The sequence below is a fragment of the Engystomops pustulosus genome, chromosome 3 (assembly GCF_040894005.1).
Source record: "Engystomops pustulosus chromosome 3, aEngPut4.maternal, whole genome shotgun sequence".
Taxonomy (NCBI): Eukaryota; Metazoa; Chordata; class Amphibia; order Anura; family Leptodactylidae; genus Engystomops; species Engystomops pustulosus.
The window spans coordinates 203798374-203813287 of NC_092413.1; the positions used below are offsets into that span (position 1 = coordinate 203798374).

Consider the following 14914-nt stretch of genomic DNA (forward strand, 5'->3'; position numbering starts at 1 on the left):
ATCGGGAAAAGCTCGTATCGAATAACGAGCACCCGAGCATTTTAGTGCTCGCTCATCTCTACTTCTTACCTCATGTGATTAGGAGCAGGGACTTTATCAGATATGTGATATTTTCTAGCCATTAAGTCAGTGGAATTTTTTGGAAATAGACCATGTACTCTTTATCATTTTTTTTTAAATAATTAATTACTAATTCTTGTATTTATATAGCGCACACACAGATTACACAGCGCTGCACAGAGTTTTGCCAAATCAGTCCATGTCCCCAATGGGGCTCACAATCTAATCAACCTACCAGTATCTTTTGGAGTGTGGGAGGAAACCAGAGGACCCAGAGGAAACCCACGCAAACACAGACAGAACATACAAACTCTTTGCAGATGTTGACCTGGATGGGACTTGAACCCAGGACCCCAGCGCTGCAAGGCTGTAGTAATAACCAGTGACCCCTTTCCCCCTGGGTCAGCTAATATTAATGTGTATGATCAGTTTTAGCGATCACTCTCAGAAATGTGATATAATATGGTCATTAGATTTTTATATCTGTGAGTGGGGAAACCTCATGATTAACTGAGTAAAGAGGCCATTGTGGCCATGTAATTTTTTATCAGACACAGTTCTGTAGGTTTCCTATTGGCTGTGACTGGTATTATTCTTCTTTGCAAATACTCCCCTGCACCTCCTAACTGGTGCTAGGTTATAGGAAAACAACCACTAAAGCTACATTCACACTGCCATTGCCCGCCATACCGTACCCACGGCGGGCAACGGCAGCGCACGGGGAGAGGAGGAGGAAGTGAGCGCAGGTCACCCCCGCCCCTCTCCATAGGAACACATGGCGCACGGCGCCTTACTACAGAGAAAGATAAGACATGTCCTATCTTTTTCCGGGGTACGGAGTGGTACGGTGCCGCACGTGTACTGCACTGTACCGCTCCCGTAGGGTGCCGTGCGCCCATTGCCGTCTATGGGGGACGTATATCGGCCATATATACGTTGGCCGTATATACGCCCCCCTTGCGGCAGTGTGAATGCAGCCTTAGTTTCACAAAAAAACAAACTAAAATTACTCACCTGCGCTCCTCTTCATCCCTGCGCTCCTGGCGGTAGTCTTCTTTAATCTTGACACGCCTGGATTACCTATAAAAGGAGCGTTGGACATCTGATTATGCACGTGCTCTGCGTGAAGTCACCTCCTTCTCCTATGCTCCCAGCATAGGAGTGGTATGTGCAGGGGTGTGCATAATTAGCAGTCCGTAACACCGGACATCTAATTTTGCACACCCCCTGCGTGATGTCACCTCCCTTGCTCCCAACATAGGAGAGGTAGGTGCCGGGTGTGCATAATTAGCAGTCCGAAACACCGGACATCTAATATTGCACACCCACTGCGTGATGTCACCTCCTTCTCCCATGCTCCCAGCATAGGAGAGGTATGTGCAGGGCGTGCATAATTAGCAGTCCGTAACACCGGACATCTAATTTTGCACACCCCCTGCGTGATGTCACCTCCCTTGCTCCCAGCATAGGAGAGGTAGGTGTGGCGCGTGCATAATTAGCCACCCGGAACACCGGACATCTTATCCCTGTGATCCGTGCTGTTAATTACATATTTCTTTTCCAGGTGATCCTGACATGTCAAGATTAAAGAATACCACCGCCGGGATTGGGATGAAGAGGAGCGCAGGTGAGTATTTTTTGTTAAACTAAGTGGTTGTTTTCCTGTAAGGGATTTTTTAAAGGTATCTCCTAAAGCTTTAGACATTGTCAGGTATTGTCCCTGGATATTTCTGTGTGTTTTGTAAGTAGCAGCAGGACTGTGAAATATGCATTCATATTCCATGATTGTAGCTGGACTTGGAGTAGTCTGGTTCACTGGTGTGTGATATGTCTTCACTGAACACAGAACAGCCCCTCCCATCTGCCGAGTCACCCCTGTAGCATGCTTACAGAATTTTATTGATATAATATTATTAAATACAGGCGGTCCCCTACTTAAGAACACTCGACTTACATACAACCCCTAGTTACAAACGGACCTCTGGATATTGGTAATTTACTGTACTTTAGTCCTAGACTACAATAATCAGCTGTAACAGTTATCACAGGCGTCTGTAATGAAGATTTATTATTAATCTTGATTCTTATGACAACCCAACATTTTTAAAATCCAATTGTCACAGAGACCAAAAAAGTTCTGGCTGGGATTACAATGATAAAATATACAGTTCCGACTTACATACAAACTCAACTTAAGAACAAAGCTACAGACCCTATCTTGTATGTAACCCGGGGACTGCCTGTAATATTCAATACTTGTTTGAACAATCACTCAGATGGGAAAGACTGTGCTTTGTTCAGTGGAGAGATATCACACACTATTGCTCCAGAGTCCTGCAAGTCCAGCTACAATCTTGAATAAAAATAGATTTAGTAAAAATTTCAATCCTTAGGATGAGTGAACAATATTGGATGGTGGGTGGGGAGACGCCCAGTGAGTTCCGTTTTTGTTTTACAGGTTAATGACATCATGTCCATCTGTCTGTAGTTCAGTCCCATTCAAGTGAATGGAGCTGCAGTACCAATGACAGCCACTATGCGAGGTACAGCAATGTTCTTGGTAGACTATGAAGAATTCAAAGCACAGAGCTGATGGAAAGCCCTAGTATCTCTTTACTTTTGCTTTCATGGTGGCCACTTAAGAATATATCTGAATGACAATCTCAGCTCTGCTACATCTTTGTGCTCCGATATACAAATCGCCTGCCTGGTGGGAAGTAGCTTCTCCATCACATACGATATGAAATGTAATAGGCCGGCAGCAGACGAGGAGGCACATTACTGCTGGTAGCGATGAGGTCATGCTGCTCAGTATGCAAAATCTGCCAAAACTTCAATTAGCATCTAACATCAAGTATTAAAAACTGAAACACAAGGGATTAGAGAGCGAAAGGCTCAGCCATGGCGTAAGCAAGATTAGCCGAACTTACAACGCGGATCCTTTGATTTTCATAAAACGTTCATCAGTCGACTTAATGCAAATCTTTAATCATGTCAGAGTCACGGGGGCGATGGACCCGCAATGCTCCGCAGCCATCGCTGTAATTGCCGGGTGGCGCTTTATTATCCGCTGCTTCCATATTAATAGTCAATGAGGAATAACGTTCATATATTCTTAGTATTAAAGTTTTTTAAAAATGTCTCCACCCGGTCATTTTTCTAGGGATTTTCTAGGAAACATCTGTCCAAAAACATTGTGCTAAGCTTGCTCCAGCTCCTGGTCCCATGGCTACCCTCCAACACTTACGGCAGTGCCGAACACCAAAAGACTATCGAAAAGTTGGAACCAGGAATAGTAACAAGGTAAGTGAACCCCTGTTATTTCCAGGAATGCTTTAAGGTCCTTGGAACAAGATTCAAATCCACCCTCTGCCCCCCCTTAACTTACACTCTTGTCTGCCCAATACAGGCAGTCCCCGGGTTACATACAAGATAGGGTCTGTAGGTTTGTTCTTAAGTTGAATTTGTATGTAAGTCGGAACTGTATATTTTATTATTGTAACCCCAGCCAAATTTTTTTCGGTCTCTGTGACATTTGGATTTTTAAAATCTTGGATTGTCATAAGAACCAGGATTACCAATAAAGCTTCATTACAGACACCTGTGATAACTGTTACAGCTGATCATTGTAGGCTAGGAGTACAATAAAGTACAATAAATTACCAATATCCAGAGGTGCGTTTGTAACTAGGGGTCGTATGTAAGTCAGGTGCTCTTAAGTAGGGGACCGCCTGTACTATCCATCAACAAGGTTTACTCACTCAAAGGGGGTCATTTACTAAGGGCCCGATTCGCGTTTTCCCGACGTGTTACCCAAATATTTCCGATTTGCGCCAATTTCCCCTGAATTGCCCCGGGATTTTGGCGCACGCGACCGGATGGTGGCGCATTGGTGCTAGCATGCACGCGACGGAAATCGGGGGGGCGTGGCCGAACGAAAACCCAATGGATTCGGAAAAACCGCCGCATTTAAAAAAAATGCGGAACTTGCACTTACGTTTACTAGGAATAGACCGGTGAACTTGAGTGCATTTCGGCGGGCCTCGGGGAACTTCAGCGCAGCAGCGCCACCTGGTGGACGTCGGAGGAACTGCCTTAGTGAATCCCGGCCGGACCCGAATCCACCGCAGAGAACGCGCCGCTGGATCGCGAATGGGCCGGGTAAGTAAATCTTCCCCAAAGTCTTAAAGGGAACCTGTCACTTACATTTACCCCTCAGGTCATGTAAGAAATGTCTGTTCTAGAATTCCCTCATATTTGTGAAATCTCACTATTTACCTTTAAAGAATCTCCTTCAAAGTCATGTGAAAGAAGAGTCATATTTTGCCAGAGTAGAGTCAGACTCACAAGCTGGAAAGGGAGTGTCACTTCAGATGTCTATATCCTGGGTTCTCTAGAACTGAGCTGCAGATCAAATTCCTGACTTTTTCTATAAATGCCTGTGTCACTAGTTTGGTTGGAATCACAATCCTGATGTGATTTGAAAGATAAAATTCTCATCTTCAATACGATACCAGCACCATGGTTCTAGCTGCTATAGAACCTATGATATAGGTGTCTAAAGTTACAATATGAGTGTTCTCTACTTGGCCACACTAAGGACAGCAGGTAGGGGGTTGGATTATAAGGGCTGCAGTATATGCAGAAGTTGTCTTACATTACTGATCTAATATATTCTTGTACTGAAGTATCATCTTACAATTTGCAATTTCTGAGTTTGATCTTGTTTGGATCAGTGGTTAGTAAAAACCCTTAACTACATACTGCTCCATGTTCCAGTCCTGATCCTAGGAGCATATTCTCTTTTTGTGCTGTGACCTGTATTCTTGGATCATGTTCCCACTATCTCCAGGTTTTAAGTCTTGGTCTGCTCCCAGTGTCCATCATTATGGCTCCTTGTTCCTGGCATTGTTCCTTGTTAAAGGGGTTGTCCCATATTGCTGCCATCCATTGCTGCCGTGCCCCTGATTGTTAACCTTCACTCCGACAACTTCGGGAAAATTGGCAAACAAGAGCATGGCAGTAACGGATTGCACCAGGAGTGCCGAGGGAGGTAAGTATTGGTTTTTATTTTTAACAGCCCCCGAGTAAAGTTTTCACTAATGTCAAACAACCCCTTTAAAGGGTCAGCATTGTTTCTACTGCTATTTCCTCACATTTGTTTTTTGTAATGAGGTTTTTCATTATAATAATAATTCCATTATTTATACAGCGCACACAGATTACGCAGCGCTGCACAGAGTTTGTCACATCAATCCCTGTCCCCAATAGGGCTCACAATCTAATCAACCTACCAGTATGTTTTGGAGTGTGGGAGGAAACCGGAAGACCCGGCGGAAACCCACGCAAACACGGAGAGAAAATACAAACTCTTTATCATTTTCTCACATAATCCCCTTCACTCCTACATTAGATCACTATGTTACAAAATTGAAAGGATGTATTTCACATTTTACATGTGAAGTCTTTGCTGCATCGTGAATGGTTTAAAAAATACAGGCGGTCCCCTACTTAAGAACTCGTGACTTACAGGCGACCTCTAGTTACAAACGGACCTCTGGATGTTGGTAATTTACTGTATTTTAGTCTCAGGCTGCAATGATCAGCTGTAACAGTTAGCAGAGGGTTATGACAATCCAACATTTTTAAAATCCAATTGTCACAGAGACCAAAAAATTTGGCTGGGGTTACAATGATAAAATATACAGTTCCGACTTACATACAAATTCAACTTAAGCACAAAGCTACAGAACCTATCCTGTATGTAACCCGGGGACTGTCTGTATATCCAGCATTCCCCTCTTCTTTAAACAGATGAGTGGAGACCTAGGTGCTGTGACTCCCTTCTTCCCTTCCCCTCTCCATAGACCTCTATGTAACTTGACAGCTCAGTGAATTTCTGTCCTTCTCACTAGCATGAAAGAATTCAGCAGAGAGAGAAAAGCAGATTATAAAAGGAGAAGGGAGGACCATAAGAGGCAAAGTAAATGGAAATAGAAGCACTTTCCTCTGATAAGATATTTTATAAGGTTTCCTGTAGTCGCTTGTAGTATTGATTTATGCAGAGTTTACTGAAAAGTTACCGACCATTTCCATTTTTATGTAGGTTCATGGTATAAAATGCTGCATCTAGACCAGGATGTGAAATGGATGTTTGATCTGTAATTTATTGCCGTGTTGTGGATCGATGTTTCATTGTGCTGACACGTAGTTAACTCCTGGGCGATTACTGGCATTTGTCTCCCATATCGCTGATGTTTAGAAGCTTTAATGCAATGCTGTGTGCCACCGGGGCGATCAATACATATAATAACATTGTGACCACTACTCCACCGCTATACATCACCACCAATAAAATATCCCACCCATAGATCTAGTGTCCTGCAGCCCCTCTGACGGCTCCAAGGACTCAGAGCTCCTTCATATATTTTCTTCTGACAAACTCTGTTCTAATAATGTTATAATAAGCTGCAGCCTGAGATCCCTGATCAAATACACTCAGCAGGTCCACTTATAATATACAGGACCGTATGAAATACTCTGAATGGACCCTTATACAGGGGTGAACCTAAACTATTTTCTGCCTGAGGTGAGGTTTTAATAATAATAATCCCTTTATTTATATAGTGCACACAGATTACGCAGCGCTGCACAGAGCTTGTCACATCAGTCCCTGTCCCCAATGGGGCTCACAATCTAATCACCCTACCAGTATGTTTTGGAGTGTGGGAAGAAACCGGAGGACCCGGAGGAAACCGTAATTTTTTTAGTAAGTGGTTCTCTGATGTTGCCCCCCCATTATGCTGTAGTTGGTGCTGCCAGAGGCAAGAGGATCAACTCGCCTCATGGCTGGTGCACCCCTGCACTTATAGAAAGACCCCATTGCATGTAGATGCTGCCTTTTACTGCTGAGCAACAAGGTAATTGAAAGGGGAATTCCATGAGTCACATATTGCTGGCCTGGCCAATTAATTAAGAGTAGTGAGTAATCCATGTGAACTGTCCTGTCTGCAATATAACCATCTCATACAACCATGAGCAGCAAAATATTACTTCTAAGAAGTTTGGTAGCTTATAAAGCTGCGTTTCCAAACCGTTGTATGTAAAATTCAAGTCCATGAGGGAATATATCGTGCCTTGTGCCCCAGTTTTCTGAAAAGGTCGCATTTCCTGATGCACGGCCAGGGAATTGCGACTATTTTTCCCTGTTTGCATCGCTCACACCACTTTTTTTTTTTTTTGGGGGGGGGGGGGTAAATTCACTATCGCCTGCACCTAGACACCTCTTTCTAATTCCATGTGTTATGCACTGACTATGCACTTAATCCCTTGCTGCACCATAATGTTCCCCAAGGTCATGGTGTGGCAGCAATTGTATGTAAAGGGCTCTCTTCATACACACTGAGCCCTCTTGCATTATGCAGCAAACACCTACCACTAACAACCGGCTATTGGTTGTTAACCATTTAAATTCCCCAGCTAAGCTGGAGGCACACTGCTATAGATCAGTAATAAAATCCTTATACAGTACAAGAAATTAAAAAAAAAAAAAGTAAAAAATAAAAAAATAATAAAAACATACAAATGAAATCATACACGTTAGATATTGTTGCATCCCAAAATGTCCAATCTATTAAAATATAAAATCTGTTATTGCTTGCCGTGAACCCTTGCAACCAAAAATAGCAGCCAAATGTCTGAATTATGTCATATTGCAACACATAAAAATTTTAATTAAAAGTGATCATACAGTCCCCACAATGGTAGCAATAAAATTGTAATCTCCTCGCAAAAATTGACACCTTATACAGTTCCGTACACGGATGTATGGCATCCCTTATGGTCAGTTCAGTATTGATCCGTTATCCATGCATTTTTTTTTTCAAATGGAGGAAAAGTACTGCAGCCTCCATCATGTTTTCCGTCCAAAAAACACATGGATAACGGATCCCTGCCTAAACGGAACATAAAATCTACATTGATGTCAATGGGAGTTTTAATTTATTAGTAAAACCTCCTTTTTAACATAGAAAAGGAACAGTAGTGTGAAATGAGCCTAAGCTGTTGCAAAAAATAAAAATAAATTAAAAAACGATGCCTCCGATAACAATTAGGCAACTGATATACAGTATGTGAAATCTTGAAACGGGGGAAACTGTTTGGATGAATGTTGTATTTCAACTTTATTAACAATGCAGAGATTTTTTTTAAGAAATTCAAATTTTGAATAAAAAATCTAGTGCAACACTTTGGGGGTCATTGATCATAGGCTTTCCCCACCTCCTACCCCCGGCTACGCAGGGATCTAAATAAATTCATATGTTCGGCTCTTCTATGCCTGATCTGACTACCTATGCCAGGTAGAATAGCGCCAGAGGCCAGGCACAGGCTATAGGCTGTTTGCAGGAATGGGGCAGCCCACGGCACGGCACGGCACCATCCCCGCCCAACTGGTGTAGAGCAAAAAGAAGAAGGCGGTGACATAGATATCTCCCACTTTGAGGAACCACAAGGATTTGTTACAATTGGAACTAGTTGTTTCAAAGTTCTGTCACATATATTTCCATGTGTTCCAATCTAAGTTGTAGAAACTGAATAAAGATGATATAAAACACATTGCTAAAGAGCCGCCGTGTCAGGGATTTAAGGAGATTCATCCACTGCCGCTCCCCTACAATTGCTGAAGCATGACTATACTGATACATGGGATATTAAATCCGACAGTGCAGTTTAGGTGATACATTGCGCCATAAACTATTCATATTTTTATCGTTTCAGCGTCTCTTCTCAGATTATACTGCAGAATCCAAATACATACTAGGACATCTGCAAGAAAGTGAACTAAATATATCACAAGCCACTACTCCTCTCCCTCTGATGCTTTGCTACAATGTATCAGCCTGGCGTCCAGGCTGTGTAGCTCACAGAGCAAGGGGCATATTAGGAGAGGCTGGATCCAATAGCAAACTTCTGAACAGGGCCCCCTTTCCCCTTCCAAATGTTTTTAAGGCTCCTGGCTCTAAGTAATAAGGGTGATAATACAAGGAGTCACATTTTTTCATATGCTGGCATTAAGTGCGCCTGCGTATGAGGATCCCCCCCACCGCTAAATCTATCAGGAGGACGGGACCAGGTCTGTCCAGGCACAGGCTATAGGCAGTGGCACAGGGTGGGGCAAGATGAAGCTGCAGGACTTGGCACATACCCCTCTGTGTACAACCGGTGTAAAGGGCACAGAAGTCACAATTTCCATCTCTGTGTCAGGAATCGTGACTAAATCACGGCCTGTATATCTATTTTCAGGCATACAAGCCATGACTTATCCCCCCTTAACAGGTCTGGTCTGGTTCCAATTTCTGCTTTACTCTCGGATGGTGGTAAGTGGTAAGTGCACACATCTGCCGCCCCCCTGCCGCCCCGATCCCCAACACATCCAAAGTGGCTGAAAACAGTCCGAAAAAGTTGAAAAGAGAAGATCCAAGTGCCTCTTCTGCCAGAAAACTGCCGGAGAAAGCATAATAAATCTCCCACAGAATATCAGAATTATTGAAAAAAATATTCAAAAATATTTAGACAAAGAAATCCTCTTCCACAATGGCAGCAAAAATTTCAAGTGTGAAGATTTTTTTTCCCATACATTGGAGATCAATGAGACAAATGAATTCCCCCAGAGCTGTAGTTACACTTCCCCCCTAATAGACAGTGTTCAGGGGGGCGGCCGCCGCACTCACAGGCTGGGCAGAGGGAAGATTCATGGCTGGGACAAGTGACATTTTGCTAATCTGCTCAGTAGATAGCGGTGAAGTCTCAGCTAATGTTCTAATAAAAACGTAATGTAGAGAGTGAATCATGTGCCGCTGCGGATGTACATCTACTTCCCACACAGAAATAGCCGCATATAAATTCTGCAGATCATTTTATATTAAAGTAATTATGTTTTTTCCCTCGATTTAAAATAATTATCCAAACATTATAATAGCCAATCAAATAATTATCCAGACTAAATAATGACTTGTCTCAGTAACGTATTCATCATAATGATTTTGGATGTACTCTGATACTTGAAGCTTCCACAGAACTGTAGCGCATCACGTAGCACAGGTGGCACATTACGTAGCACAGGTGGCACATTACGTAGCACAGGTGACGTATAACGTAGCACAGGTAGCGCATCACCTAGAACAGGTGGCACATTGGGGCAACGCGTTTTTCCACTGCGTTTCCTGAATTTTTCCGATTTGCCCCGGATTTTTGGCGCACGCGATCGGATTGCGGCGCATCGTGCCCGCTCTCACGCAACAAAAATGGGGGCGTAGCCATCGGAAGACCCGGCGGATTCCGGCGGACTTCAGCACAGCAGCCACAACTAATGGAGGTTGGGTGCACGACCTTAGTGAATCCTGGCAGAACCCGAATCAGCGTCGGAGAACGCGCCGCTGGATCGCGACTGGACTGGGTAAGTAAATCTGCCCCATTATGTAGCACAGGTGGCGCATTACATAGCACAGGTGGCGATTACGTAGCACAGGTGGCGCATTATGTAGCACAGGTGGGACATTATGTAGCACAGGTGGGACATTACGTAGCACAGGTGCCGCATTACGAAGCAGAGGTGGTGCATTACTTAGCACAGGTGGCGCATTACATAGCACAGGCGGCACAATATGTAAGACAGGTAGCACATTATGCAGCACAGGTGGCACATTACGTAGCACAAGTGGCGCATTACCTAGCACAGGTAGAGCATTTTGTAGCACAGGTAGCGCATTACATAGCAGAGGTAGCACATTACGTAGCACAGATAGCACATTACGTAGCACAGGCGGTGCATTACATACCATAGGTGCCACAATACATAGCACAGGTAGCACATTACATAGCACAGATGGCCCATTATGTGGCACAGGTAACGCATTACGTAGCACAGGTGCCACATTACATAGCACAGGTAGCACATTACGTAGCACAGATGGCCCATTATGTAGCACAGATGGCCCATTATGTAGCACAGGTGGCACATTACATAGTACAGGTGGCTATCCACTTATTGTTGTGGATCCGTGGTAGAGAATTCAGCCTTTGCTATGCAAAGGTTGAGCTCCGCCCACTGACTGCAGCAGGATCGATAAGAGGTGTGGTTTTGCTTTTTACATCCTGCAAAACCTATTTACATATTTTTCCAGTCACATGTGTGACATCACATGACCAGATTTATAATGAGCCGTCCACCTGCGTGACATCACATGACCAGATTTATAATGAGCCGTCCACCTGCGTGACATCACATGACCAGATTTATAATGAGCCGTCCACCTGCGTGACATCACAGGACCAGGAATATAACAAGCCTCGCACCTGTGTGATATCACATGACTAGAGATATAACAAGCTATGCACCTGTGTGACATCACATGACCAGGGATATAACGAGCCATGCACCTGTGTGACATCACAAGACCAGGGATATGACGAGCCGTGCACCTGTGTGACATCACATGACCAGGGATATAACGAGCCATGCACCTGTGTGACATCACATGACCAGGGATATGACGAGCCGTGCACCTGTGTGACATCACAAGACCAGGGATATGACGAGCCGTGCACCTGTGTGACATCACAGGACCAGGAATATAACAAGCCTTGCACCTGTGTGATATCACATAACTAGAGATATAACAAGCTATGCACCTGTGTGAGATCACATGACCAGGGATATAACGAGCCATGCACCTGTGTGACATCATATGACCAGGGATATGACGAGCCGTGCTCCTGTGTGACATCACATGACCAGGGATATGACGAGCCGTGCACCTGTGTGACATCATATGACCAGGGATATGACGAGCCGTGCACCTCTGTGACATCACATGACCAGGGATATGACGAGCCGTGCACCTGTGTGACATCACATGACCAGTTTTTATCCACAGAAAGTAAACAATGTGTGACAGTAAAAAGAGATCTACAAAAACAAAAGGAATTGATAAAGAAAGTAGAAAATTGTATAACTTTTTATTACGCAAACAATATCAATTATTTGCTGAAAGTGGACAACTGCTTAAAGAGGGAATTGCTTCTATTGCACTACCATCCATTCCCAGTCCTAATCTACCATTGAATGTTCTCTATGTCATTTGTGTTTTTCAGAGGATTAAAGGCATTTTCTACAAGGTAAAGGAATACTATAAGGACCAGCGGGTATCACTTTATGACTGTTGTGATCTTCAATGATTTTGGGAATGAATAAAACATATCTGAAATATTTGTGGGGGTCCCAGATGTCTTGTCCCCTTACCTATCATATGTTTTATTATATGTGATCACTTTAAGAGATGGAAATAATGACCCTTCAAGCAAAAACCTCTCTCTTTGAAAACTTTTCCCTCAATTATTAGCAAATGTCTAAAAATAAGTTCTGAGTTCAGAGAAACTTGTAGATCATTGGAGAAATGCTAATGCTGCCATATTTCATAAAACTTTCTTAATTCTGCATTCTCCAAAACTTTGCCTGGCATATTAGAGATAAATTATGATGACGATCGCACGCTCCAAGAGAGAGAAATGACTGGGCGACGTTTGCCAAGGGCACCAGACTGGAGCCGTGTCAGGATGAGTAATGCTCTGAGCACCTGCCGAGCGGAGGTGAGGGGCAGAGGCGCCCAACGTGTCCTCCATGGAGGTTATATACTGGGGGCTGGGTGCAGGGTGGGCTGAGTATAGATGGCTAAAAGAGAGACGACACAAGCAGCCACCATAGAGCGGGAAGACACAGGTAATGATAAGCAGAAGAGCAGTGGCCACCACTAGGAGGACACAGTATATTGAGGTCTTCTCCAAGCTAAGAATCATACTGATATACTGCAGATGTAACAAGGATCTATCTATCTATCTATCTATCTATCTATCTATCTATCTATCTCCTATCTATCTATCTATCTATCTATCTATCTCCTATCTATCTATCTATCTATCTATCTCCTATCTATCTATCTATCTATCTATCTATCTATCTATCTATCTCCTATCTATCTATCTATCTATCTATCTATCTATCTCATATCTATCTATCTATCTATCTACCTCATATCTATCTATCTATCTATCTCATATCTATCTATCTATCTATCTATCTCCTATCTATCTATCTATCTATCTATCTATCTCATATCTATCCATCTATCTATCTATCTATCTATCTATCTATCTCCTATCTATCTATCTATCTATCTATCTATCTCATATCTATCTATCTATCTATCTATCTATCTATCTATCTATCTATCTATCTTCTATCTATCTATCTATCTATCTATCTATCTATCTATCTATCTCCTATCTATCTATCTCCTATCTATCTATCTAAGTGAAGAGGCAGCACTCCAAGTAGTGTTGAAAGGGGGTGAACCTTTATTCCATGAACCGCGACGTTTCGGTGTGAGTTTACCAAGGAATCACCGGCTACTGCACTCACTGCTTCAGCTGTGCTGCTCAGGACTCTCCCTTGTTTGTCTATCTATCTGTCTATCATCTATCTATCTATCATCTATCTCTTATCTATCTATCTGTCTATCTATCTATCTATCTATCTATCTATCTATCTATCTACCTATCGCCTATCTATCTATCTATCTATCTATTCCATATTTATCTATCTATCTATCTATCTCCTATCTATCTATCTCATATCTATCTCATATCTATCTATCTATCTATCTATCTATCTATCTATCTATCTATCAATCATCTAATGACTTCATAAAAATGAATGTTGTTCACAATATTATACTTATGGTTGTTTTGGAGAGTAATCTCGATGTAAAAATGCACCTGATATGATCATATACACACTCCAGCCCGAAGGTGGCATAAACTGAGAAGCAGCACAGTGTGATAAATGTCCCCCACTGAGAAGCTTATCCCCAGCAGCAGAGCTCAGCCAGACATTAGTACAGACACTACCTGCAGCCTCTGTTTACAGTTCATGACCTTCTGTTTACAAAACAATCTGCAAAAGCAGCAGCTCAGAGCAAGAGAGAAGAGAATGGGAGCTGCAGACAGGACAGAGAAGTGTCCCCTGTGAAGCAGGACAGTAGAAAAGTTTGTAGAATTTTGCAGATACTACAGAGAAGTGTCCCCCATGTAGCAGGATGACCCCACTGCTGTCTGAGGAGGATACTGACCAGAATTACAGGGGATCAGCACTGGGGGATCCCCTCCAGGAGAAGCCACTGCAGAGGAGGTCACTGGGTGCAGGGTGTCACACACCTGGGTGCTGCTGTGAGGGTTATTATCATGCTAGGGTTCGGGAGAAAAGCAGAGAGATCAAGATAGGAGGATCAACTGCCCGAATCTAACATTGTGCCTTAACCTGCGTCTATATTGTACCTAAAGTAAAGTGATTCATTAGAGGCAGGAACTCATCTCTTCACAGATATGTTGTATCTTGTGATAATTCTAGCCCAACAACTACACTTAAGGGCAGAACAGTGATTCATCTGGCCCAGTAGGTTTTTGGTGGTCTTATATCTATATTGCTTTCTGCCCACATAACTTTTATATCTGCTTATTGGTGCATGCACACATGTCCATATAATTATTTACCACCCACCTTACATGAGTCAATTCTACTGTGGACATATACTGTGGGGGGCGCCGCACTGTGCTCCACCAGCCTCTGTCTCAAATCTATCTTGTATATATCTAAATTAAAGGAAGATCCAGAGCTGCACAGCTAAATGTTGATGCAAAACCATAGGACCCCTGGCAGGGGTCCTAAGTAGACAATCCAAGTAATCGGCAGCACCCCAAGCTGTGATGAAAAGCAGAGTGTCTTGTTTCAATAGTGCAC

The 14914-nt window shown here is 43.1% G+C and overlaps 1 long non-coding RNA gene across 1 annotated transcript; it reads left to right on the top strand.

The window, feature by feature from the left end:
- The first annotated feature begins 1621 nt into the window (after window positions 1–1621).
- LOC140120704 (uncharacterized) lies at window positions 1622–6061 on the top strand. The gene is made up of 3 exons (XR_011853958.1): window positions 1622–1687; window positions 3224–3363; window positions 5976–6061. It is a non-coding gene; the product is annotated as an uncharacterized lncRNA (long non-coding RNA).
- The last annotated feature ends 8853 nt before the right edge of the window (window positions 6062–14914 follow it).